The sequence below is a fragment of the Rhinolophus sinicus genome, chromosome 1 (assembly GCF_057876585.1).
Source record: "Rhinolophus sinicus isolate RSI-liver-muscle chromosome 1, RSI-T2T, whole genome shotgun sequence".
Classification (NCBI taxonomy): domain Eukaryota; kingdom Metazoa; phylum Chordata; class Mammalia; order Chiroptera; family Rhinolophidae; genus Rhinolophus; species Rhinolophus sinicus.
In genome coordinates, this window is record NC_142501.1 from 169,068,056 (window position 1) to 169,093,240 (window position 25,185).

General features: G+C 35.9%; 1 long non-coding RNA gene across 1 annotated transcript in view; it reads right to left on the reverse strand.

Moving 5' to 3' along the window:
* Positions 1 to 25,185, reverse strand: part of LOC141569643 (uncharacterized) — a 166,420-nt gene that overhangs the window by 58,857 nt on the left and 82,378 nt on the right. Inside the window, exon 3 of the long non-coding RNA XR_012493358.2 lies at positions 9,989 to 10,088. This is a non-coding gene — a long non-coding RNA (uncharacterized LOC141569643). The remainder of the gene's footprint in view (positions 1 to 9,988; positions 10,089 to 25,185) is intronic.

Sequence of the window (25,185 nt, forward strand, 5' to 3'; positions counted from 1 at the left end):
ATGATTAGAGCAGTGATAGGGCTCTAATTAAAGCTCTGTGGGTATACATGGAAAAGAGTAATTAATCTGTTTCGGGAGTGGAGGAAGTACTGGGACTACTGAGGTGGACCTGAGAGAGTGAATAAGCAAACAGAGGAGAAGCACATTCCAAGCAGAGGGAACATGGAAGTAACTGTATACTTACTAGAATTGTTTATGGCATGTTGAGGTATGATTTTTAAAATCTCATGTCACCAAAGCCTTGGGAAGAGAGGAAGAGGGAAAAGAAATAATAGGAGAAGAGGTTGGAAAGGTGGGTTGGGATCCAAACTGAAAGCCTCTGATTGCCACATTCATGAAAGCAGTCTTCATTTTTATTGAGTGCCTTCCTGGTGCCAGGTTTTCACATATGATGTATCATACATATCATAAATGTCTTTGAGATAGATATTATATACTTTCTACTTTTTAAAAAATTTATAAATTGAAGAGCAAATAAAGCACAGAAAAGCTAAGTTAGTTATTCTAGTTTAAAATCCAAGACATGGCAGAGTCCAATTCCATTTCATTTCAATGATGAGCCACTGAAAGTTTCAAGCAGTGGAAAAACATTCATGAATATATGGATATGGCCTTCTCTGCTTGAAATATAAGCAAAGGAAATGTTATATTCTCTGCTTGCTCTCAGCATCTAAAGAGTCTCTCAGTCACTTTCTAATGGCATGTTTTCTTAGATCTGTTATTTTGAAAGAACAACATTTAGTGGATAAATTCATTGTTACTTCCCCCAAAGTTTCTCATGAAGCTATATATCAGAGTGAAAATTGAAGAGTTTGTGAAAAAAAAAAAAGATGCCATGGTGATTTTGGAGAAACCAGAAATATTGTTGTTCAAAAAAGGAAGCTTAAAATGAAGTCTTTAGCAAACATGACTTAATGTTCAGGAGAACTCTTTCAGCCTGGAAGCCACTGATATTGCCACAAATCACTGGACACTGTGGCTTGTACTCCTGATCCCACTGGTAATGATTCTAGATGCTGCCAATAACATTGGCACTACTGGTGCCAGCTGTCACTGCTGCCAGAGACCATTGTCTATGAACCCTGCTGCATTATATCACTAGCTCTCAATTCAAAGACTCTGGTAGATGCATCAAGTCAACAGAGCCTATGCTAAGTTCCCACGCATTAGTTACAAGGAACTCTAGAAAGTTTCTTGCATTTTCAGCTTCTATATCACAAGATAAATTTTGTCTCTCACCCAAAATTGTAAGGAGGTAATAATATATATACCATGTGTAGGAAGAAGTTTCAGACGCTGCATGAGAAAAAGGATTGAAAAGTATCTCACTGATGGGGAGAAGGTCCATGTCCATGCCAAAAGAATGAGTGGCATTAATGCCATGGAACTGACCAAGTCAACTTCCATGGCTGTGGGTGTGATCCATGTTGGTGAAGATAGAAGGAGTAACACTGACACCAAGGGGAATGCATGGAACACCCGGGAATTCTCACAGGTAGCAGAGGGGCCTTGAAATACAAGAAAACTAACATTTATTGAGCAGTCAATATGCTCCAGACCCTGTGCTATGTGTCTCATCTTGGATCTAGGAATTCCATTGGTGGGTCCCAGGGATAGAGATTAGAGATTTTGTCTATACTTCCCTAGGCTGCTATGGAAGAAAGGGGTATAATCTTTTATGTTATATATATCATCAAGGTAATCTAAAAGTAAGCTTCATGGGGGAAGGTGTCTCAAACCCCTTAAATTATTTGCTAGATTGTTGATATATTTGGATAGAGGAACTGTGATTTGATTTTCATGAGATTCTCAAAAGAGTACATGACTAAGCTGTTGGAATTTATTCATTTAAATAAAAGAAATAACACTGACAATCATCAGATCTGCCTAGACCTTGTCATTATATCTGTCTGGACCTTGTTCTGTGGAACTACTGCATTCTGGAAAAACCCAAGTCAATGTTGAGGAATAGAGTTGGGAGTATATAGCATGATTCATATTATATATATCATTTGCATATCATAGCTAAAGCTATGAATAAGGAAAGATGGTATATCATAAAATATCTTTTTGATTAAATGAATACAAATTTTAAACTTCTTAAATATTAATAGGATACATAATAAAAACAAACATTCTCAAAATAAAAATTTAAAACACATAGTTCCTTTGTATTCCAAGTATATTTAGATTCTGGGATGTATGTAGATGTTGTAGAGATTGAGAATTGTCCCCAATATCCATTCTCTCCTTCTTTGTATTAGTAATAGAAATCTTCGGTTTTCAGCTGGGCACATGGCTACCCAGGCTTCCTTGCAACTAGGCATGTGCATGGCTAAGTGCCGGCCCACGGAATGTGAACAGCAGTGATGTGCTCCACCTCTTTCCTTTCCTCTCTTCCCATTGGCTGGAAATTAACTATTGAAATAGCCTCTTTGTACCAAAAGGTACCTTCCTCTTTGTTGTTTCATGAGAGAAAAATAAACTTCAATATTATCTAACCCACTGTATTTTGGGGTGTCCTTATTACAGCAGCTTAATCTACATCCTCACGTATACATGTGTATACATATGTGTATATTCAGAGACTATATAAATATTATTTAGAGTGCTCACCAGAAACACTGAATAAGCTTTCATTTATTTAATATTTGAAGAAAATGTGTTCTTTAATTGTGCTCTCACAATATTTTATGTATATTCAGTAGGCTTTAATAGTATTTAGATGAAATTGATTTCTAGATTGTGAATTACTAATGTGGTATAGAGAAAAATATATACAAATGAATGATGTATTTTGCCTTTGCAAATAAGGGTAATGAAAGGAATCTCCCAGCATATAAATTATTCTTTGGGAATAAATTGAAATTACACTGTTTCATGAAACTGCTAGATACCATTTGGTAAATTTCTACATCGGGGACTAAAATTATTGGTCAGAATTTCAAATTGTTGTCATGTTGGTTATTCAAGTACAATTTGCAAATCTGGCTGTTATAAATGAATGTAATGAAAATGAGGTAAGGATGTTAGCTTGCTTCCATTCCATTCTAAACTGTCTAATGGTACCAGTTCTCAGCACTGGCTGCATATCACCTGAGGAACTTACACACACACACACACACACACACACACACACACACACACACACAAACAAACAGTCTTTGCCCAGGCTTCTTCCCAGAGATTCTGATTTAATTGAGCGGGGTTTGGGCTTCAGCACTGGTAGTTTTTTAATAGGCTGAGGTAATTCTAAAATGTAGCCAGGATTAAGAACTCCTGTTATAATATAATGTTAGATATGGAAAGTTTTAGCCCCGCTTGGGTCCCAGGTGTAAGTCTAATTTTGAGGATAAAACACTAAACAAACTCTGACCCCATTTTATAAGACGAATTGAATTTTATGTCAATTACACAGGCTTGTCTGCTTCCTCTGCCAGCACATAGATAAGCCCCACATTTGAGTAACTGGAGCATGTAGTTCCTATCAACTACCTGACGATTAGTTAAGACATAACAAGTCTTCAGAAAAAATGTAAAGATATTTTTGTTTTTTGGTAAACTGCCCATCCCAAGGTCAGTCAGAATATAGCATCTTTGAGTTTCGCTCTCATTGGCTTTCTATCAGCATCTGTCTTGTCATCAAAATAGATCTTACTTAAGCTCATGAATAGTTTCCCTCTGCCCTTGCACTACGATGCAACAGATGGAAGAAATTATAGCAGGAGAAATATCTATAGACTGTAGGTCTGATGGTCAGACACACAACAGAAAGCCTGGTTTTCCCTTTTTGGCACTGATCATGACTGTTGTTTTAAGCAACTGAATATAAATACAGAGTTGGGTCACAGATCTTATTGTGTAACTGATATGAAAGAGACATTTACCGTCCTTTTCTGTAACACAAGCCACCCTTTGTAAATTGTAGGTCTAGCAGATTGTCTGGAAGTCCCCCGTAGGGAAAAAGGGAACTAGCAGAAGGGAGGGCACAGGAAGTCTGACTGGGGCATTGTTGTTGGGCATTGACTGGGGCATCCACCCCCACCCCAAACAGAACTTCAAAGCCCCCTCATCTCTTTCCTGGGGTGAGTGTTTCCCTATCCCATCTCTCCTCCAGTTATTACCAAGCTATGGTAATAAATGGGGAGTTTACATAGGTGGAGAAAGGACAAACTTTACTCTGCTTTAAAATCACAACACTATCAGTAAGAGAAATTTTTGTTTTTCCTCAGCTGTTTCACTTTGAGGAAGGACTGCAAAGTACCTTTGTCATTCAACCCTCCCTATTCTGGACTTAAAGAACAAAAATTACTCTCTCTCCTTTTTTCTGCTCCAGCTTTACTAAGGGAAACACTGGATGGGATAAAATGACCTTAAGGGATGAGAAAGGAATAAAATAATGGAGGGACTAAAAGGAGAGACAGAAACTGGAAGATGAGAAAGGAGGCCAGAGAGAAGGGGAATTGCATTCCATATGGGTTGGCAATTGTCTTGAGGGGCAAAATAAAGAACTGTTTTCACTGTTTTCTAGAAATTTTATGTATGTGTACTTGAAGGGGTAATGTTAAGATTTTCCTTCTGGGAGTGGATTCGACCTTGCTGACTTTCAGACATTAAAGTGAGAAGAGGGCTGAGGGTCAGAGCAAGTCTGAGGGATTATGGCAAATTGAAATCTGATCCACATAAAGTCAGAGGCCAAGGGAAGTTCCTACATAAGAGAGTGGGACAGGATGCTTCTTTCGACCTTGGTCAAAGCTAGATTCATGTAGTTCAGAATCTGCTACAGAGCAGGGGTACTGCAGAGAAAAATGCAGATGTTCACCATGCCCCAGAAGTTCACCCCAACACAATTTAACACGAAGAGTTTCATCAGTGGATACATAGCTTGACCTCCTGGACACCACTCTGTAAGCATGCATCTTTTTTCCATAGTTGCAATTATAGTTTTAACTTTCTCTTTTAACCTATACATTTTTAATGTTTACGGTTTTAAAGGTATTATAAATTACCTAAATTACTTGTACATCTTTCTTTCTTTTTCCTTTCATTATTTAACATGAATCAATGAACAACTTTATATAAGTTTTGTTCTACTACTTATCAACCTTAGATTATCCACTGAAAATTTACTCAAGAAAAGACCATCCATTAGCAAGAGCAGCAATGAGGAATCTTTCTGGCAAGATGCCTTTCTATTTAACTACATGTATTCTACCCATTCTGAATGGAGAATCACACGTGTCTTTTTAACCTCCCTTTATTGCAAAATGCATTTATCTCGGCTATAATTGCTTGATTTAATGTTGGTGATTTAATGGCATTGACTAGAGTAAAAATGTAAATTACTCAAATAGAATAGCAGTTCCTACAATTGCGGCCTTTCTAGAGTTATACTTCAACAATAGCATTATGACTTAAACAATAAGAATAATTATTAAACACAATTGGAATCTATTTACTTTTCTTTTTTAAAAATAGGATTCTAAAGATAGCTTCAAACCCTGAAGTTGGAGAATCTTTGAATAGATAATCCAGCATTGTAACTTCCCTAACTACCAGCAGGTGGCAATGTTGCTTGCTGTTGTGGTCTGAGAGGCTGGAAGAGTCTGGAATTCAGAGCACAGGTGGGTGGTCAACCTCAAACAAAAATGTGGACAGCTCTTGCATTAGAAAAATGCAGTCACTTGTTTGCCACCAATAACTTTTCAAACTATTTCTTACACTGTAGTTTAGCTTTACTGATGAAAAACTTAACTTTCCCCTCACGTCACCTCTCCCCAGCAAATGCACATTGGTTCTTTTTGGTTACTGAAAAAAAAATCTTAATTTCTTAATCTAAAAATTAAGAGCTTCCATATACTGATTCTGATGTCCTTGTCTCTCAGTGTCGTGGGGTATAGATGAGAATAGGGAGAGACAGGAAGCAAGGAGAACAATTAGGAGACTCCTGCAGTGTTTTAGTTAGGACTATTTATATACTGACAACAAATTAAAAAGGAATTCGTTATAAGGAAACCGAAGGATTGGAGGGCAGCAGGCCTAAGGAACAATATAAACCAGGAAGGAAGGTGACCTTGCCCAGACCTCTGCCTCTGACTTTAGTCTCTGCTCCTGTCTGTGTATCTGATTCTCTCTTCCTCTTTGAAGATAGTGCTTTCTCTTTCTTTGGTACACATGAGAGAAGCATGGCCTTACGCTACATTTTCTGCCACCACAGAAACTGGCTTTTTTGGGTAAGTCCTTGGGAAAGATTTGATGGGTCTACTTTAGACCAATCACCTGTACCCGGTGGACTAGGACCAAGTTGTACAAAATGGATGTGCCCTACCGCATAGATAGGAGAAGCAAGTCCGTTTCTGGAAGATGGGCATGGGGGCCTGCACAGTCCTGACAATGCATCTAGTACACAGTGAGGCCTAGGCACAAGGTAATAGTGTCCTGTGCTGTAGTGATGTTGAGGAAATAATGAAAAGGAGGCATCAATAGGAGAGGTTTGGGGAAAATAACTTGCAGGCCATGGAGAATGATTAGCTAGAAAGTGAAAGAAAGCATTAAAAAAAAACAAATACAATAAATCAAAACAAGAAAATAGAGACGTGAGAGACATGAGGGAAGGTCATGAGTACAACTGAATGACTTAATGATGTAGTTCATTTTGAACTGGCTTGGAAAGTCTACTGGGATCATTGCGGCAGATCAAAATATAAGTCAGGAAGGAGTTTAATTTAGTTTTTATATTTTCAGATGAATAATTCAGTAAATTGCTTCTAATTTTGAAGCTTAATTTTATTAGCGCCAGATCTGAACTGGTTTCCTTCTTCGGGCAGAAGCACCACAGTGAATCTTGGCATCTTAAAAAGAACCTAAGAGAGGCAATTTTCTTTCCAGAAGAATTGTTTCTGACGTTTTGTTTCAGAAGTTCTGTTTCTGACATGCAAGTTTCCCTATACCCAACACTCACAAACCATAACCTGAATCATAAAGATACTTATTCCTCAGGGGAGAGACTAATAGGGTCCCTTTAAATATTGAAAATATAATAAAATCAAGATTCTACTGCAAATATTCTAGCTTTTTCCTTGCATAAACATAGACAGTGTAAGGGGCTAAACCAAGGAGTTCTTCCTCCAAGTCTAACTGGGCTCAACTGAACTAGTTATTTAGCTTCTCTGGACTCTGTATTAATTTTAATTTATTTAAGAAACGTTACCTGTACTGCTCAGGCTAGACAACCAATAAGAGATAGAAAAGATCATAAATAGACAGAATCTATACATATACTAGATGGTTTATATATTCTCCTAAAGTTCAAAAAAAGTATAATATTATCACTGTTGTACTAAAATATCTTGTGTTTGAGCAAAGACACTAAACTTAAAGAACTTAATCCAGTGCTCGGTTCCACTAGAAAGGCACTGAGCTATCTTGAGCAACTGACTTGCCTCTACATCATAATATCCGATGTCACAGTTCATAAAATCAGACAGTGTGTATTGCAGAATCTTGGCTGATATCCGGCAAGCGTTTCTCATTCAGCCTTTCCTTTAATCAGCAAGCTGGGAAGGGTTTGTTCCCATCATGCCTACATTCCTGTTGTTTAAAACCCTCTATTTTTTTCCTTCACTCTTTTGTTCCTGTGGGTTATTGTATATCCTTCATCACCTTACTGATTTCCACCTTGATCTTTTCCTTTAAACTTCTCTTCCACTTTCTACCCTGTCCTTGCCTCTCTATACAGTGTATTTATTTATTTATTTATATTTTTTATTTTATTCTATTTTATTTTATTATTTTTTGCTACAGTAAATACTTGGGTCAGGGGTAATTTTTGATTATCTGTCGAATTTAGAAACAGAAATTTAAAATCTCCAAGTGTGTTAGTTATCTATTGCTGAGTGACGAATCACCCCAAAACATAGTGGCTTAAAACAAAAATAGTTATTATCTAGCAGTTTCTATGGGTCAGGAACTTGGGCTTGGCTTAGCTGGGTCCTCTGCTTCAGGGATGCTCACAGGCTGCGGTAAAGGTGTGCTGCAGTCATCTCAAGTCTCAGCTGAGGAAGGATCTACTTCCAAGCTCACTCATGTGGGTTGGTAGGATCCAGTTCCTCACAGTTGTTGCACTGAAGGCCTCAGTTCTTCGCTGCCTCTTGGCTGGAGGCTACCCTCAGTCCCTTGCCATGTGGCCCCCTCCCCAGGGCAGCTCACAACATGGTGGCAGGTTTCCATCAGAGAGAGCGAGCAAGAAGGATGGGAGTCACAGCCTTGTATAACCTAATCTCAAAAGTGATATCCCATCACTTCTGCTGTATTCTGTTTGTGGAAAGCAAGCCACTTGATCCAGCTCACACTCAAGAGGAGGGGATTATTCAAGGCCATGAATATCAAGGTAAAAATCACTTAGGGCCATCTTAGAATTCTGCCTTATCCCTAGCATATGCTACATAATAATTAAAAACTAAGAAGGCTGCAATTCTAATGGGATGTTTGAGGAATTGTGTTTAGGTGTATTTTACCTATTTGCATATTTACATTTTTGTGTTGGTATGTGTATACATTTGTGTGCTTATGTAGAGAAAAGCAAGCAAGCAAGCAAGCAAGCTGCATTCGGCAGGCAGTAGAGGGCATATAACAACCATTTCAAATTTGATACCCTCTCTGTCTCTTTTTCCCTCCTACATCTCTGCCCTCCCTCTCCTTACTCTAAGGAGATGACTTTCTTCTATCCCACAAAGAAAATAGAAACCAGCCAGCAAAATGTCCCTCATCATTCAATCCCCACATCTCCAATTACCTCCATCTTTATCCTTATGGTCATCCCTCTGATTCAAGGGCTACACAGTTTGTCCAAGGCTGAGCCATTTACTTGTGCCTTATACCCTTCTACCTTCTCAGGAACCACATTACAACATTTTTTTTCCTGTCCCTGTCTTCTGTGGCTGTTTTCTATAGGCATAGACACATGTTCAAAGTTTTAAAACCATCTTAAAAAGACAAGAAGCTAACTTTTCCTCTGCTCTGAGTAATCCCTTGGCTAGTACCTTCTTTCACTCCCTCCCTTTACAACGATACTTTCTGAAACAATCATTTATTTTCTTTGTCTTCATTTTAAAAAACTTTCACTGTGCAACCCATGCAATCTGATCTGTACCCATCTCCCATCTTTAACAATAACAAAATTACTTCTCCTGCCCCCATTTACTCGGCCAATTAACAATTTCTTTGCTCCTCTTTGCAACCAAACTCATAATTTCAAATGTCTCTTTCAATCTCACCTGAAACAGAGTGTTGCCTCTCACATTTCATTGAGATGCTATTGCCAAGGTCACCAATGACATTGTTAAATCCAGTGGCCCGTTCTCATTCCTCAGCCTGCTAGACTTAATGGCAGCATTGGAATGGCCATTCACTAGGTCCCTTATGCTACATTTTCTTCATTTGATTTTAAGGATACCACACTCGCTTGGTTTTTCTTACTTCATTGACCACCTTCTCTAAGCACTTTCATTGGTTCTTCCTCTTCTCCCTAATCCCTACCATTGGGGGCCCTCAGGGCCCAGTCCTCAATCCTCTTCTGTTCCACATCCGCACTCACTCCTTAATGAGCTCCCTGTCTTATGGCTTTAAATACCATGAAAGTAACCACAGCTTTTGCATTATATGTATAGTCCAAATCTCTCCTCTGGAGCTCTATGTGTATTCCCAACTGCCTAGTCACCACTTCCATTAGGATATATAACAGCATATCAAACTATAACTTAACTCTTTATTTCTGCCCCTCCCAAACTTGTTCTACCTGCATTCTTCCCAATTCGATTGATGGCATGTACATTTTTCCAGTTCCTCCAGCCCAAAACATTGATTCTTCTCTTTCTCTCTCATCCTCTTCTGATCTATCAGAAAATATGCTGCCATCTTGGGAAAATAGCCAGAAGCCGCTCACGCCTCAACACCTTTGCCACCTGGTCTGATCACCAGCATCTCTTACCTGGATGATGGTAGTAGCTTCCTAACTGCCATCCCTCTTTCCACCGTTGTGCCTATCTTCTGTTCTCCTGAAGTCTGTTCTCACAGCAGCCAGAGTAAGCCTTTAAAATAAGAATCAGATCATGTCATTCCCATTCTCAAAACCTCCCAGTGGCTCACCATTTTGTGCAAAGTGAAAGTCAGACCCCTTACAATAACCGACAAGGTCTTAGATGACCTGAACTCTTTGACCTCATCTCCTATTTCTTTCTCCTTGTTTGCACTACTCCAGGATGCTGGCTTCCTCCCTGTTTCTTAAAGATGCCAGGTATGTTTGGAGCCTTTCCATGAGCTACTTCCTCGTTCTGAAATGCTCTACCCAGATATCCTCATGGCTCACCCCTCATCTCTTTCAAGTATTTGACATTTGGTTAAACGTCACCTTGTCGTCGAGACCTACACAGACCATCCTCCTCCATGCTCTCCTCTCAGCATACCTACTTTGCCACCCTATTTATTTTTTCCATAACATGCTTATCTTCTAGGATATATCAAATTTACTTTTTTTTTTTTGGCCTGGGAATTCACATTTTATTAATGGTTCAGGTAATTCTTCATGTGAGCTTAAATGTATAAAATTGTGTTGTTCTTTAACATAGAACTTATATCTAAAACACAAAATGCATACGAGGAATTCAAATTTAACAAAGCTTTTTGTTTCCCAGAAAGAAGATCCTATTTGGTTTTCAAAATAATGGCTAAAATAGTATTTCTATTAACACAGGATTCACTATTAAAAACTAAAGTTTAAGGTCAAAACAAAAAAAATCACCAGAAAACCTTGAAGGAGGCTGCACAGCATACAATTTCAGCCTTTACTATAGCTCTTTTTTGGTGTTACAGTACTTCGAGATGTATTGTATCATTACTATTTAATCATCTTTCAGAACTTTTTAAGTCAGTTTCAGGTATGCAAAACAACATAATGATTAGACATTTACACCCCTCACAAGGTGATAGCTCCACCAAGTCTGACATCTGACATCGTACATAGCTATTATAACACCATTGACTATATTCCCTATGCTGTACTTTACATCCTATGACTATATTACATATATATTATATATATACATAGATACGTATATATACGTATACATATATACGTATATATGTATACATATATACACCCATATATAATATATACACATATATAATATATAATAGTTGATATTCAATATTATTTTATATTAGTTCCAGGTGTACAGCACAGTGGTTAACTGTTTATATAATCTATGAAGTGATCCCCTGATAAGTCCAGTACATATCTGACACCCTACATAGTCTTTACATTATTGATTATATTCCCCATACTGTATTTCACATCCCTGTGACTATTTTGTGACTATCATTTGTACTTTCTAATCCCTTCATCTTTCTCACCCATCCCTCAGTCCCCCTCCCATCTAGCAACCATCAGTTTGTTCTCTGTATCTATTAATCTATTTCTGTTTTGTTTGCTCATTTATTCTGGTATTTAGATTCCACATATAAGTGGGCTTCAAATTTACTTTTTACTTGGTTAACACATTTATTGTTTATTGCTGGGAGTGTAAGTTTCATGATGAGAGTGCTTCTGAGTAGGTAAGGTATTCACTAAATGCATTTTGCATGCACGTTATTTAACATAGTCACCAAAAATCTAATTTACAAAGCCAATTGGCCCATTTCGTTTTCAATTTTACTACTCGGCATTTAAAATGACAGCCTTCTCCTTCTTTTATGATATTTTCCCCTCTCTAGTAACTGGTTCTCTTCCTGCAGGACCAGTTCCTTACTGGTTTCTTTTATGGACTCCTATTCCTCTTAAATATAGGTGTGTCCTGATTTGTCCTTGATTCTATATACGTCCCGTTCACAATCTTACCCACACACCTATGTTTCAACTACCATTAGATCTCTTCAGCCTTGCTATCACTCTAATGTCCTACAAGACACCATTTCTTGCATCTTCCACAAGCATTTCATCCTCAATAAACCCAATCTGAACTTGTTAACTGAGATTCACTCTCCTCATTTTCTCACCTTTGTGAATAGCATCATAATTCACACAGTTGACCAAGCTGGAAAACTGGAGATCATTCTCAATTACATTTTCTTTCTTTACCACTTCTTATCTAATCTCATTGATCACATCGTCACAGCAGTTTTACATTCTAGTGTGTAGTATGTCACATCACCATTGCAATGATGTTCAAACTATGCAGTGGTTATACTCTTTCTTGGGCCTTGTCCTCTGAGCTGCTGCCTACGAGGTCTTTCTAAAAGCCAAGTCTGGTGGTGTTCTTCCCTTACTTCACATCTTCCAATGGCTTGATTTGTGTAGCCTACAAAGACCACGCCTTCCAGTCCCCCTTCTTTCCTTACCTGTCCTTGTACATCCTCTTTGCTGAATTACTTGCTGTTGCCCAAATTTGCCATGTGTTTCCCAATTTTGTGCCTTTCCACAGCCTATACTCTGTGCTGGAAGCACAGTTTCTCATTTTGTGCTTTTCCATGGACTGTTTTCTGTAGTTGAGGCACACCGCCTCTTCTTCACTCAGCAAAATTCATCTTAGTCATCTCTTCTTCTATGAAGTGTTTCCTGAATTTCTTTTTCAAGAAAAGCCAAGTGCTCTCTTTGTTTACTCCTATAGTATTGTAGACGATATGGAAATTGCTGTTTACGTAGATATCTATCCTTCTAGGCGTTTAGGGCAATGGTTATGTCTCCCTGATCACTGTATCCCACTACTCAACACAGTGCTTGAACTATAATAGGTGATCAATTAATGTCAGAGTAAAGAAAGAAGAAGAAAACACCACATACTTTGGAAAACTCTCATGCCAGTTCAGCCTCCACTCAAAAAGCTTCTTAAGAAGTATAAATTAGACATTAATGGAAAAGAGCAACAGAATATTTGCAGCAATTGTTTCATTACAAGATTTCTTATGTTAAATCATGGCTGTTCCTTGTAAGTCCTCGGTCTACCTCTTATAAAGGTAGGACGGCCAATTGGTCGGCCGTGTGTGTTAGCTGGGCCTTAACTTTCTTAAATGCGGGTAAACCTGTCCTCCACTATTTAATTGATGATCAAAGCATATGTATCTGTCTTTGGTTCATAAACAGCAAATCTCTATCCTTTTAGTTATTTGATTAGATCATAAGAATATCAACTTCAATTCTCTGCTGATTCTTAATAGTGGATATAAAGTCCATTAATTTTTTCCTAGGTGTTCTCTACTTTTACTCTCCACTCAAGTAAGACCATACATATCCTACGAACTTTGACTACATAGATTGACCTTCATAGAATAACTTCTACTGAATACATTTAGGAATGTTACATGAAATAGTTATATGAAATGACACTCACTATTATAATTATTGTAGGGAATGTTGTGAAAGATATAATTTTCTATAGTTCCCCTTAGGCTGATCCATAGAGAAACTGCTCTCAGTTTTATTACTAGCAAATGCTGTATCTCTTGGGAAACTGATTTATTTTAAACTCATCCACTCTTTGAATCCTGTAACCAATGATGTTTCACTCTCTTTTCAGTTACCAGAAAGGTTAGAGACATAACTGTGGCCAAATTTAATAAATGCATAATAATTTACAACTTGGATTTTTAAAAAAATCTACTAACTTTTCCATTGGCTTTATTTTATTTTCTTATTCTTACTTCTCCTTCCTTCAGATGTGCTCATCTATTTAGCTTTTTCCAATATGTGTATTTTTCTGAACTGAGTCAAACCTTTTTATACTAATAAGATATGGCTAAAGTAAAGTAAATAAAATACAATTATCTCATTGGGCCTTTGCGGTGCTTTTAGGGAAAAATTAACCCCCTACATACTTCAAGGTGAATATAGATTTTTCTCAGCATCCAGGAATTGTAAAGCTCATGGGGTAGAAATTCGTTTCTCTAGAGCATCAAGGACCCAATCTCTTCTTAATTATATACTCCCAGAATTTTGATATTTTACCTTTCAGAAGAATGTTCATAAAAATGACTTGGTAGAACATGCAAAGAATATGTTCTTTACAAACTCCCTCACTAGTCATGCTGTATCGGCCAGATTACCAACATGTTACTGAACGCATCCACTGTGATTTCCACTGTGCTGTGAAGACATGGATTATAACACTGGATAGTCCTTTGCAGTCTGGCAGAAATTCAGTTAGCATTCAAGATGCACCATAGCAACTTGTTTTTCTGTTATTAGACTGTTGTGATTTTTAAAAAATGAATGCTCATAAAGCAAATGCTTTGACAAAAATTTCATAATTTAGATGCTCCTAATGATTACATCCTTGGATAACTGATCCTCTACTGTACTTCTACAACTGATGAAATAACATTCATTGTACATGCAGTATTCTAGGTGCTTTACATGTTATTACAAATTTTTAAATTTAATCATCACAATCAATGAGATACTATTGTTTTCTTTATTATGAATTAAGAAATTGAGGTTCAAAGAGGAAAGGAATTTACTTTCCTTTTACCCATTAACCAAAGGATAATGACTTTGGGTATTACATTTCAAACTACATCGCATGTAACTCCAGAATCATCCATCTCTTTTCTACAAAAACATATTATTTCTCTCAACTCATTCAGGCTCCTTTTCTCCTTTTGTCATAATCCTGGATGACGGGAATATTGTGTGAGTGTGTGTGTGTGTGTGTGTTTGCATACTTACATGTGGGTATACATGCGCTTTACTTGCGCAGTAAAGCAGTCAGGTTCCAGCAGGTAGCAGATAGCTCACTCACTCCGAAGAGTTTAACTGAAAAGAATGAGGTGAGGAAATTACCTATGGAGGTACAGGCAGGGCTAAGGATCCCAAAAGGATGATGATATATCCAGGGATTAGCAATAGCCCCTCTCACGTCTGTCACTCTTAGGTCTGAAGGCTCCAAGGGAGAGAATTTTGTTCCCAGAGCCTAGTGAGATGCTGAGCAACCTGCTTATGTCATTTATTTGTTCTTTATGGACTTGCTTATACCTGGTCTCATGTGCTATTTCCATGTATTAATAGAATGATGCTATGTGAGTCCAACTTTATGATCTGTGGAACAGATAACATGTCTTTCTTACAGCTACATGAGACAAAGATTGTTTTCTATGGATATCATAGAGGCATTCTGATTCTTTCCTCAAACCTTGTTTGGATGACAAGGCTGTAAGTTTATCTTTTTTTTTAAAGCTCTCCTAGGCAGTCAGAAGTAGCTATATCACCCACATAGATTTGTCATCATCATTGAAGAAACCACAACAAACGCCTTGCTCTCCCAAGCCTTGTTTTCTACTTGTACTCTATCCCATGCTACGTCTGGTGGTAATTTGAGTTAACTAATGCTTTCGCATGCCATAGCTTACCTATGGCCTATTTCCTCTTGTTAAGAAGATTGTCTGGAGCTCATGGCAACTAATCCAGAATCTTCTTTGAGGGTTGATTTCCTGGGATCATGCCTAGTACCGATCACTATGTCAGTGTTCAAGGTTTGGAAACAGATGGCACCCTTAAAAAGATGCAACTGAAGAGACCTTAATGAAAGGACTGTTTGCAGAGGAATGGGCAGGGGTAAAATATAACGCAGGATGGTGAGTTAAGGTTTTGCGACAGTGGGCAATTGTTACCGTTCATAGACCTGATGGGTCAAGAGGAGGGGATAGTGTTGCCAAACCTGGGGAGAGTCTGAGCTCTGGGAAGAAAGGCTGTCTGACACCAGCTGCCTGACACCAGCTGCCTGAAAGGTTTTGGCAGCCACTGCCCCAAACACAGCAAGACAGAGAGGAAGTGGGCAGATTGATACCCTAATCTCAGTCTTCCCCCACCATCTGATCTCCTGATAGGCTGTTCCTCATTGGTCAAACCAGATGGGAAAAAAGCAAGGATGATGCAACTTATCTAGGCAAAAGGAAATGGAGAATATGGATGCCTGAAATATTTTGCTGAAGCAAAACCTTCATTATATATATTATATCTTTCCTAAAATAATCTGAATCATATTTTAGTCACTTTCTCAAATTATTAAACCTGTTTATTTTTTCATCAAAATCTATTAAATCTTTATGGTTAAAAATCAGAAATATTGATAGATTAATACAATCCTGAAGGATGATACAGAATGAAGAGTTGAAAGAAAGGAAATACACTCGTATGTTCTAAAGCTCTAGAGAAATATGTATTTAAAATGAGATTTGAGCAAGCTACAACTCTGAATTAAATAGTCTGACTTCAATTTGACCTCTTTAACTTCCTTAAGGGGAAAGCTCATGAGAGCATTTGCATTTAAGTAGTTACTTGAAAATAATGCTTTGACAAGCATAAATGAATATAAAACAACTTGAACGGTTTCACATTGCACTTAAAATGCTCATGTGTTTAAGAGAATTAAGATATACTACTTGGGGGAAAAACATGTTTTGAATTTGATTCATGTTGGAAAACACTTCAAGAAGGTCTCCCTCTGTAATCCAACAAAACCACTTGAAACAATAGTAGTTAGAATAGTTTATTGCAAGTACTTCTTTAAGTCTCTCATCTAAATATAGAACCATGCTGTTTTCTTTAACCTTTACTGATACACTTTGATGAGGTGGAGAGAAAGATTAATTTGGAAAAGATTAAAAAGAAAATGTATATCTGGGGTAGCCAAGGGTCTCAGATACATGAAGAAAGCATGAATTTCTCTTTCATATTTCGACTTTGTACTTCCACTTTATAAATATAAAGATTACTTAGTACCTATAAACAAATAATGTCTATAAAAAGGACACATCAGCTGGGAACCTCATGAATTGCATTTTATCATCCAACACTTCAATATTTGTGGCATAACTTGAACCACACTGACAGTATCCTACCTAGTCATAAAATAAAAACTGATCATAAAAAATGTATATTAGAAACTGGCAAACCTGTTTTTACTCCCCTCCCCCTTTTAAGATAACTAAGATTTAAAACTTTGTAAATCAGTTAAGAACTTTTACATATTCCAACTGCCCTACCACTTGTAACACTGTGTCCAAGGCTAGTCCTTTATGTTTTTAGTTTATTTACAAACATTTTCACATATTGTTATCTGTCCAGACAAGTTTTTACAAATTTTAATGAAAATCTTGGTTGAGAAAGGATAACAAAAGCAAAACTAAAGTGTAAAAATGTTGTTATTAAATGTACTTTACCTGGAGTAAATGTACATATCTTAAGAATACGGTTTGATGAGATTTGACAAATATGTTCACATACATAACCCATGTTGCTATTAAGATAGAGCATATTTCCATTACTCCAGAAATCTCTCTCATACCCCTTTCTAGTCAATTGTCAGCCACCAACCCCTACCCCAGAGGCAGTTGCTGCTCTGATTTCATATGTTTTGCCTCTTTTAGAAATTCATATGAATAGAATCATACAATATACGCTTTTATCTTTTTTTAAACTCAGTATTATCTTTTTGAAATTCATCTATATTCTGGCATATATTGGTAGAAATATACTTATTTCTTTTCATTGCTGAGTAATATTTAATTGTATGAATATTCCACTAAGCGCTTATTCATTTTTCTGTTGTTGGATATTTGGGCTGTTTCTTTCTTTCTTTTTTTTGTTAGGAATGAAGCAATGAATACAAATAGTTTTTGGACACATACACAGGTATGCTGGAGCTGGCTTGCACTGGCTTGCTAGAGTTTGATAAAGTGCATCTCTTCCTAATTCTGTATTCAGAGATGTTATGTTGGAAGCTTAGAATTGGCCATGGTAAGGGATATATACAACACAGAAACTGATAATGCTACAAATCAGGACTTTTCCAATTAAAAAAATTTATTAATTAGTTAATTTATTTTACAGTTGCTGACTAAACATTTACCAGCATATTACTGGATATATGTTTTCTTTCTCTGGGTAGACAACTAGAAGTGGAATTGCTAAGTCATATGCTCACCTTTATAAGTAGATAGTTTTTCAAAGTGGTTGTACCATTTTGCACTCTCCAACAATGTATGAGAGTTATAAGTGTTCCACATGCACACCAACACTTGGTGATGTCATTCTAGTGTGTGTATAGTGGTATCTCCTTGTGATACCATATATGTTTTTGTATATGGTATATATTCTGGATATAATTCCTTATCTGATATATGTATTGTGAATATTTTCTTATCTTTTCAGAGTTTAATATTATCTTTTGATGATAGTAAGCCTTGAAATTCAGTAGTATAAGTTTTTCAATTTTGTTCTTTTATTACAGGATTGTTTGAACTATTCCTATCACTTATATTTTCACATATAGTTTAGAATCAGCTGGGATTTTGGTTGGAATTGCACTGAGTCTATAGGTTAATTTGTGGAGATTTGACACCAGTGTTACACATCCACTTGACATCTGCATTTTGTAATCCATAAACATGGGATATCCCTTTGATTTTTAAGACCTTTAATTTTTCTCAGCAGTGTTTCATAGTTTTTAGCTAAGAAGTTTTCCTTTTCCTTTTTTTTTGAAGTTTTAAACATTATTTTTAGTATTGCTAGTTTTAGGAGAAAAATTATCCCAAATTTTGTTTTAAGTTATTTTGTAATAAGTCAAGTGAAAATACAGTTTATTTTTCTTTAGTCTTCTTTTAATTAATCATTTCAATAACATGTAATATTTAGACTTGCCAAATCAACTATGTTATAACTTCTTCTTTCTATTTTTATCAAAGTTATCTGAAAACTGAGATAATATTAGAAAATATTCACTTGTTGAATGAATGAAATAATGATGAATGAAAATGACTTGAATATATGTTTCAATACAGAAATTATAAAGAAATACAAGATTCCAAGAAATGAATCCATATACGGCTGGTATATTAAATAATAAACACTTTTGAAATAGGACAAGAAACCTCATACATTTTAATAGATTAAAATAAGAAGTTAAATCTAATAAAGGAGATATCTATCAGGTCTAAATATGGAATTCTACACTCAAGGTCAAAATTTTTGTTATATCAATGCAAACCTAAGTATATTAATTTTGTTAGGAGTTGTTCATGGTGACCATATATAAGTGTGCTGTGTCAACTTAAAAATTTCATGTATACCTAGCCCACATGACTAAAAGACATTTCCAATAAAAAGAGAGGGTATTCTTTGTGGATTCTGCATTGGCATGTTGTGTGAAAAATATGAAAACTCCTTTTTAAGAGGGGTATTGAAAAATAAAACTGTATTCTGATGATAAGTAAATTGATGGAAAATTTCTGAAAACTCTTACATGAGAATGGGTTGGAGGTCTAGATGAATTACACTGTAAAGGGAAAGATTGTGCAGCAGACACATGAGTTCGAATACTTTAATAATAGATATTACATGGAACTAGATTAAGTTTAATTTTCTCCCCAAGTCAGAACCACCAAACTTTTAAAGGGTAGTTTCTGTTCAACGAAAGTCAATTTTTTAGCCAATAAATTATTTAATGATAATAAAGCTGCAATTGTAATTAGTGGAGGAGCTTCTTGATTTGCGTGGAGGGCTGAACTCCATGAGCTATTCATTTAACAATTATTTATTAAGTACCTACAATGTACTAGGTGTTGGAAAAAAAATTTTTAAAGATCACTGATCCTTAATGGTATGTGATTCTAGATTTTAATCTATTAAGAAAATGTTTCTTATAACCATTTAATACATATGAATTTTATAATAAATTTGTGATAATACAATGTTACATATATAAAATAGGGTTGAGTCTACTCCCTGTATTTTCTTCTAAGAGTTTTAGGGTTTTAGGTCTTAGATTTAAGTTTTCAATCTATTTTGAGTTAATTTTTGTAAATGGTATAAAATAGGGGTCCAGTTTTATTCTATTTTACGCGGATATTCAGTTTTCCCAATATCATTTATTAGAGAGACTATCCTTTCCCCATTTGTGTTCTTGGTGCCCTTGTCAAAAATTGGTTGACTGTATATGTGTGGATTTATTTCTGAGTTCTCTATTTTGTTCCATTGATCTACATATCTGTTTTTATGCCAATATCATACTGTTTTGATTACTATACCTTTGTAATATAATTTGAAATCAGGAAGTGTGATGCCTCCAGCTTTGTTCTTTCAAAGATGGCTATTCAGAGTCTTTCATGGTTCAATACAAATTTTAGGATTATTTGTTCTATTTCTGTGAAAAAAAATGCCATTGGAATTTTGATAGGGATTGGATTGAATCTGTAGATTGCTTTGGGTAATATGGATATTTTACAATATTAATTCTTTCAATCCATGAGCAAGGAATATCTTCATTTATTTTTTTCTTCTTCAATTTCTTTTCAGTATCTTATAGTTTTCAGTGTACAGATCTTTCCTATTCTTGGTTAAATATATTCTCAAGTATTTTATTATTTTGATGCTATTTTAAATGGTATACTTTACTTTATCTGATATTAATATAGCTTTCCAGCTTTCTTATGATTAATATTTCATAGTATATCTTTTTTCCATCCTTTTACTTTTAACCTACCTATCTCATCATATTTGAAGAGAATTGCTTAAAAGCAGTATATATTTGGATCTTGCTTCTCTGCCTGTTAATTGGTTGTTTAGTACCTTTACATTTAACATAATTATTGATATGGTTAGGTTTAAATCTATAATATTACTATCTGTTTTTTACTTGCCCCATCTATCCTTTTTCTTTTTTCCTGCCTTTTTAAAAATTATTTCTTAGTATTATATATATATATTTTTTTTTAGGAGGGTGCAGGTCACAGTGGCTCATCCAGGGATCGAACCGGCAACGTTGGTGTGATTAGCACCACTCTCTAACCAAATGAGCTAACCGACCATCCCCTTTATCTTCTTTTTTGGCTCATATCATTGTTTTATTTCTGTGGTGGTTCCTTTAGAGGTTACAATATATATCCTTAACTGATTACAGTATACCTTGAATTGATAATATCACATATAATGTAAAAACCATATAAATATACTTCCATTTGCCTTCTCTCCTTTGTGCTATTTGTCATAAATGTTACTTCTATATGTTATAAATTCCACAAGACATCATAATTTATGTCTCAAATAGTCAATTGCTTTTCAAGAAATTAAGGAAGTAGAAAAATATCTAGTGTTCTTTATTTGTTAATATAGATTTTAGTTTCCACCTGGTATAATTTCCCTTTAACCTGAATAAGTTTATTTAACATTTCTTGTAGTGCAGGTCATCACTTTTGTTATCCAAAAATATCTTTCTTGGTTTAAGTTTAGAATAAATTGCTTGCTTGATTTAATTTTTAAATTTATAGTTTATTTTTTATCTAGCATTTTAAAACTATCATTTCATACTTTTCTGGTTTGTATTGTTTCTGATGAGAACGCAGTGGTTATTCTATGTTACTTTCCTGTATATAATATGTCTTTTTCTTCTGGTTGTTTTGAAAATTTTGTTTTTAATTTGGTTTAAAACAACTGTACTGTGATATGCGTAGATATGGTTTTCTTTGTGTTTCTCCTGTGGTTCATTCTTCCATTACGGCCAGAATGAAAAGTTGGGATTTTTAAAACTAAGTTTTTAAATCTTTATTTCTTATTGAGATGAACAGATGTCCTCAGGGATACTAATTATTTGGTAATGGACAATGTTCTCAGTGGGTTTTTATTTTTTCATTAAATTTGGGTAGTTCTTTAACTATTACCGTATTTTGTCATGTATAATGTGCATTTTTTTTTTGCCCAAATTTGTAAGGGAAAAATAAGGATGCACATTATATGACATGGGTAGTACTAATTCTGTATCTATATAAATATTTTTAATTCTTTTATTTATGCTTATGAGTTAAAAGTGTAACTAGAAATCAATAATGCTATCCATATGCAAAATAATACCCTGGAATGCAATAATCGCTTTTGTTGAACTTACAACGAATTTGCAACGATGAAGAGTTCTTGGCCTTTTATGATGCGTAAATATCGTAAATTTGTTACTGGTACATAAAATTTCTTGTACCTTGTATCTATTCTTGTGTTTTGTAATTATTTGTTACATAAAATTTCTTGTACCATAATATGTTAAAAAATAAATGCTCAGATTCCTTTATAATACAAAAAACAAGTACCTAAATGTAAACAAATAAAAATCTGAATTAAAAAATTAAAACAAAAGTGTTTATTCCCTGAAAGCTTGGGCCAAAAATGTGGGTGTGCATTATATGCGGCAAAATACAGTACTTCTTTTAATCTTCTTTTTCCTGCCAAAATCTCTCTTCTCTTTCTGGGATTTCTACATGTATTAGACAACTTTATAATACTCTACAGTTCCCTGAAGCTCTGGTCATTTTTTTTTTTTTGTCAATCCTTTCTGCTTTCTGTGCTTCGGTTTGCATATTTTCTATACCTGTCTTCAAGATCTTTAATTTTGCAGTATCCAAACTGCCATTAAGCCCAATTCAGCAAATTTTTTAAAAATTCAGATATTTTTAGTTTTATAAATTTTTGTATGCTTTCCTCTCTCTCTTTTAGTTTCCATTTATTTGCTGAGATCCCTCATTTATTCATTTATTCATCTTTGTCTTTAACTTTTGACTGTATTTATAATAGCTGCCTAAAGTCTTTGTGTGCTAACTCCAACATGTCTGTCATCTCTGGGTCTGTTTGAATTGCCTTCCCCCTTCCTATGTTGATCATATTTTTCTGATGCTTTATATGCCTGGTAATTTTTTATTTTTATGCTGGACAATGGGATGCTATATTGTTGAGATTCTGGATTTGTCTTCCTATAAAGATTTGGGTATTATTCCGAGAGAGAATTAATTTACTGGCAGCTCAGCATATTTCTCCTGAGCTTCATGGCTTGGGTTTAAGCTTCGTTAGACTAGGTCCTAAGTATCCCTTATGTTAGGCTAGATAGTTCTACTCCTAAATCACGACTCTTCTGGAGCTTCAGCCCTGGTTGTTGGCATATCGTTTCCTAGCACTAGGTACTCTCCAGTGTTTCCATTCAGCTCACAGTCCCAAAGGAGCTGCTAAGCTTCTCAGTTTTACCACATGCATGCACAGATATCCAGTCAAAGACTCAAGAGAATGCTGACACAGATTTCTGTGGCTTTTCTACTAAACCTTCTTATATCTGGCATCCAGAAATGAAAATTCCAAGTGCTTCTATAGTCCCAAACTTCAATCTCTGTTTCATATAGCTGGCAAGACTACTGCTTTCTGTTTGGGCTTCATTTCCCTGGCCACAAGTAGACATTGCTCTTAGGGAGCAAACCAGAGTGAACATGGTGTTCACCTGTGCTTCATGGCTCTTGAGTATCACAGCCCTGAGCTGTCTGTTGGCAAAGACCTCAAAAGAGCTGCTTCATGTATTTTCTTTCAGTTTCATTGTTGTTAATAGCGGGAGAATAAGTCTAATACCTATTCCTTCAATTATGTCTAGACCAGAAGTCAGGATTTTCAAAACTCAGTTCCTTTCTTGCTCAGTAAGTGATTGAATGTCCTCCAAGACACCAGTTATTTGGTGACTGCACAATGTCCTCCAATCACGAGAACATACTTATTGAGCAGTTTCTTATTGTGCCATGCCTTATACTATATGCTTTAGACACATTTTCTCCTTTCATCATGCCAATAAATCAATGAAGTATGTGTATTCCTATTAACTCCATTTTTGACATAAAGAAAGTAAAATTTAGAGCATAACGAAGACGGCCCAAGAATCCGTATCTAATGAATGGTGAGCCAGGAATTGAACCCAGGATAGTCACTCCAGAGAAAACTCTTAAAAAAACCATGCTAGCTCGATTATTCCTAAGCACTGTTTACATAACTAAAGCTGTTCTTCCAATGAAAGTTGCTTATTTACTTTCCATAATGGAAAATAGAGCAATCTCTATGGGCTCACTAACATTTGAAAAGTCTGGTTAATGTATATAATGGTTCCAACAACACCTTTGTTATTTTCCCACATACCCAAGAATAGGGAAACTCTAAGACTTGCATTAGATTTTGAATTTAAAGGGAAAATAAACTGATTTTCTTAAACTAGAATAGGAAGGAAGATAGAGCAGTGCAGCTTATTTTTTGTCCAAAAGTACTAATATGTATTTTTTTAAATTAATACTTTATTTTTAAGAGCAGTTTTAGGTTCACAACAAACTAGAGCATTCTCTTTCTCTCTCTCCGTATCTCATTTTCTAAGAAACACCCTCCCCAAACCTAATCCTCTCAGTCAATTTAAGATTTCGAAAACAAGAACCATACCCCAGACCTTCCTCAGGACAAGGAAGATGTGAACATTTTATGTACATGAATAGGGGAAGATAAATGGGAAATTATGGGTGAAAACATAGATTCATAACTGACATAAAATTCCCACTAGAGTTGTTTTCCTAAGATCAACTTGGATCATGTCCTTTCACTGATTATAATTCTCCATTGTCTCCCCACTCCATCTCCCTACCCTCATAACCTTTTAGCAAACATTCTAATCCCCCTTCACTCAGTACCGTAACTCTTCAGCAGGGGGACATACCTCTTGCAATTTGGATTCAACAAATGCATTTACAGACTCATTCATGCCAAGGTTGAAACTTCTCTATTTTGCCTTAACACATTTTATGCCTTTTGTATTTTCGATTCCTTCGGCTTATATCTCCTATACAGCCTACTTTCCGACCTTCCATCATGAGAATGCCCAGCCACTCCTCAAGACTAGCTAAAATGCTGTTTCCTCTGGGAAGCTCCCCCTAGAACCTCAAGAGTGCTGGGGTACTTCTTAGGTACCTGAGCCTCTACAATGTGCACATGCACAACAGAAGGCTTTCAGTAACTGAGACCCCGGTTCCCAAGCCCCACTGTCCTTTGGTCTAAACTTTACTTCAAATTATACATTATTAAATGTTTCCTGTGATTTCCTCCAGGGCACAATGATATCTTATAGGCAGGTGTATACTTGCCTAACGAGGTACTTGGCACCAGAAAGGTGCTCAGAGATGCTGTGTTATGTTCCTAGGGCTGCCAACAATTTACCATGAACTAGATACAAACAGAAAACTTCTGTCAAAGTTCTGGAGGCCAGAAGTCTGAAATCAAGCTCTCCCTCTGAGAGCTGTAGGGAGGATTCCTTGCCTGCCACTTCCAGCTTCTGGTGGCTCCTGGAGTTCCTAGTCTTGCGTCTGCAT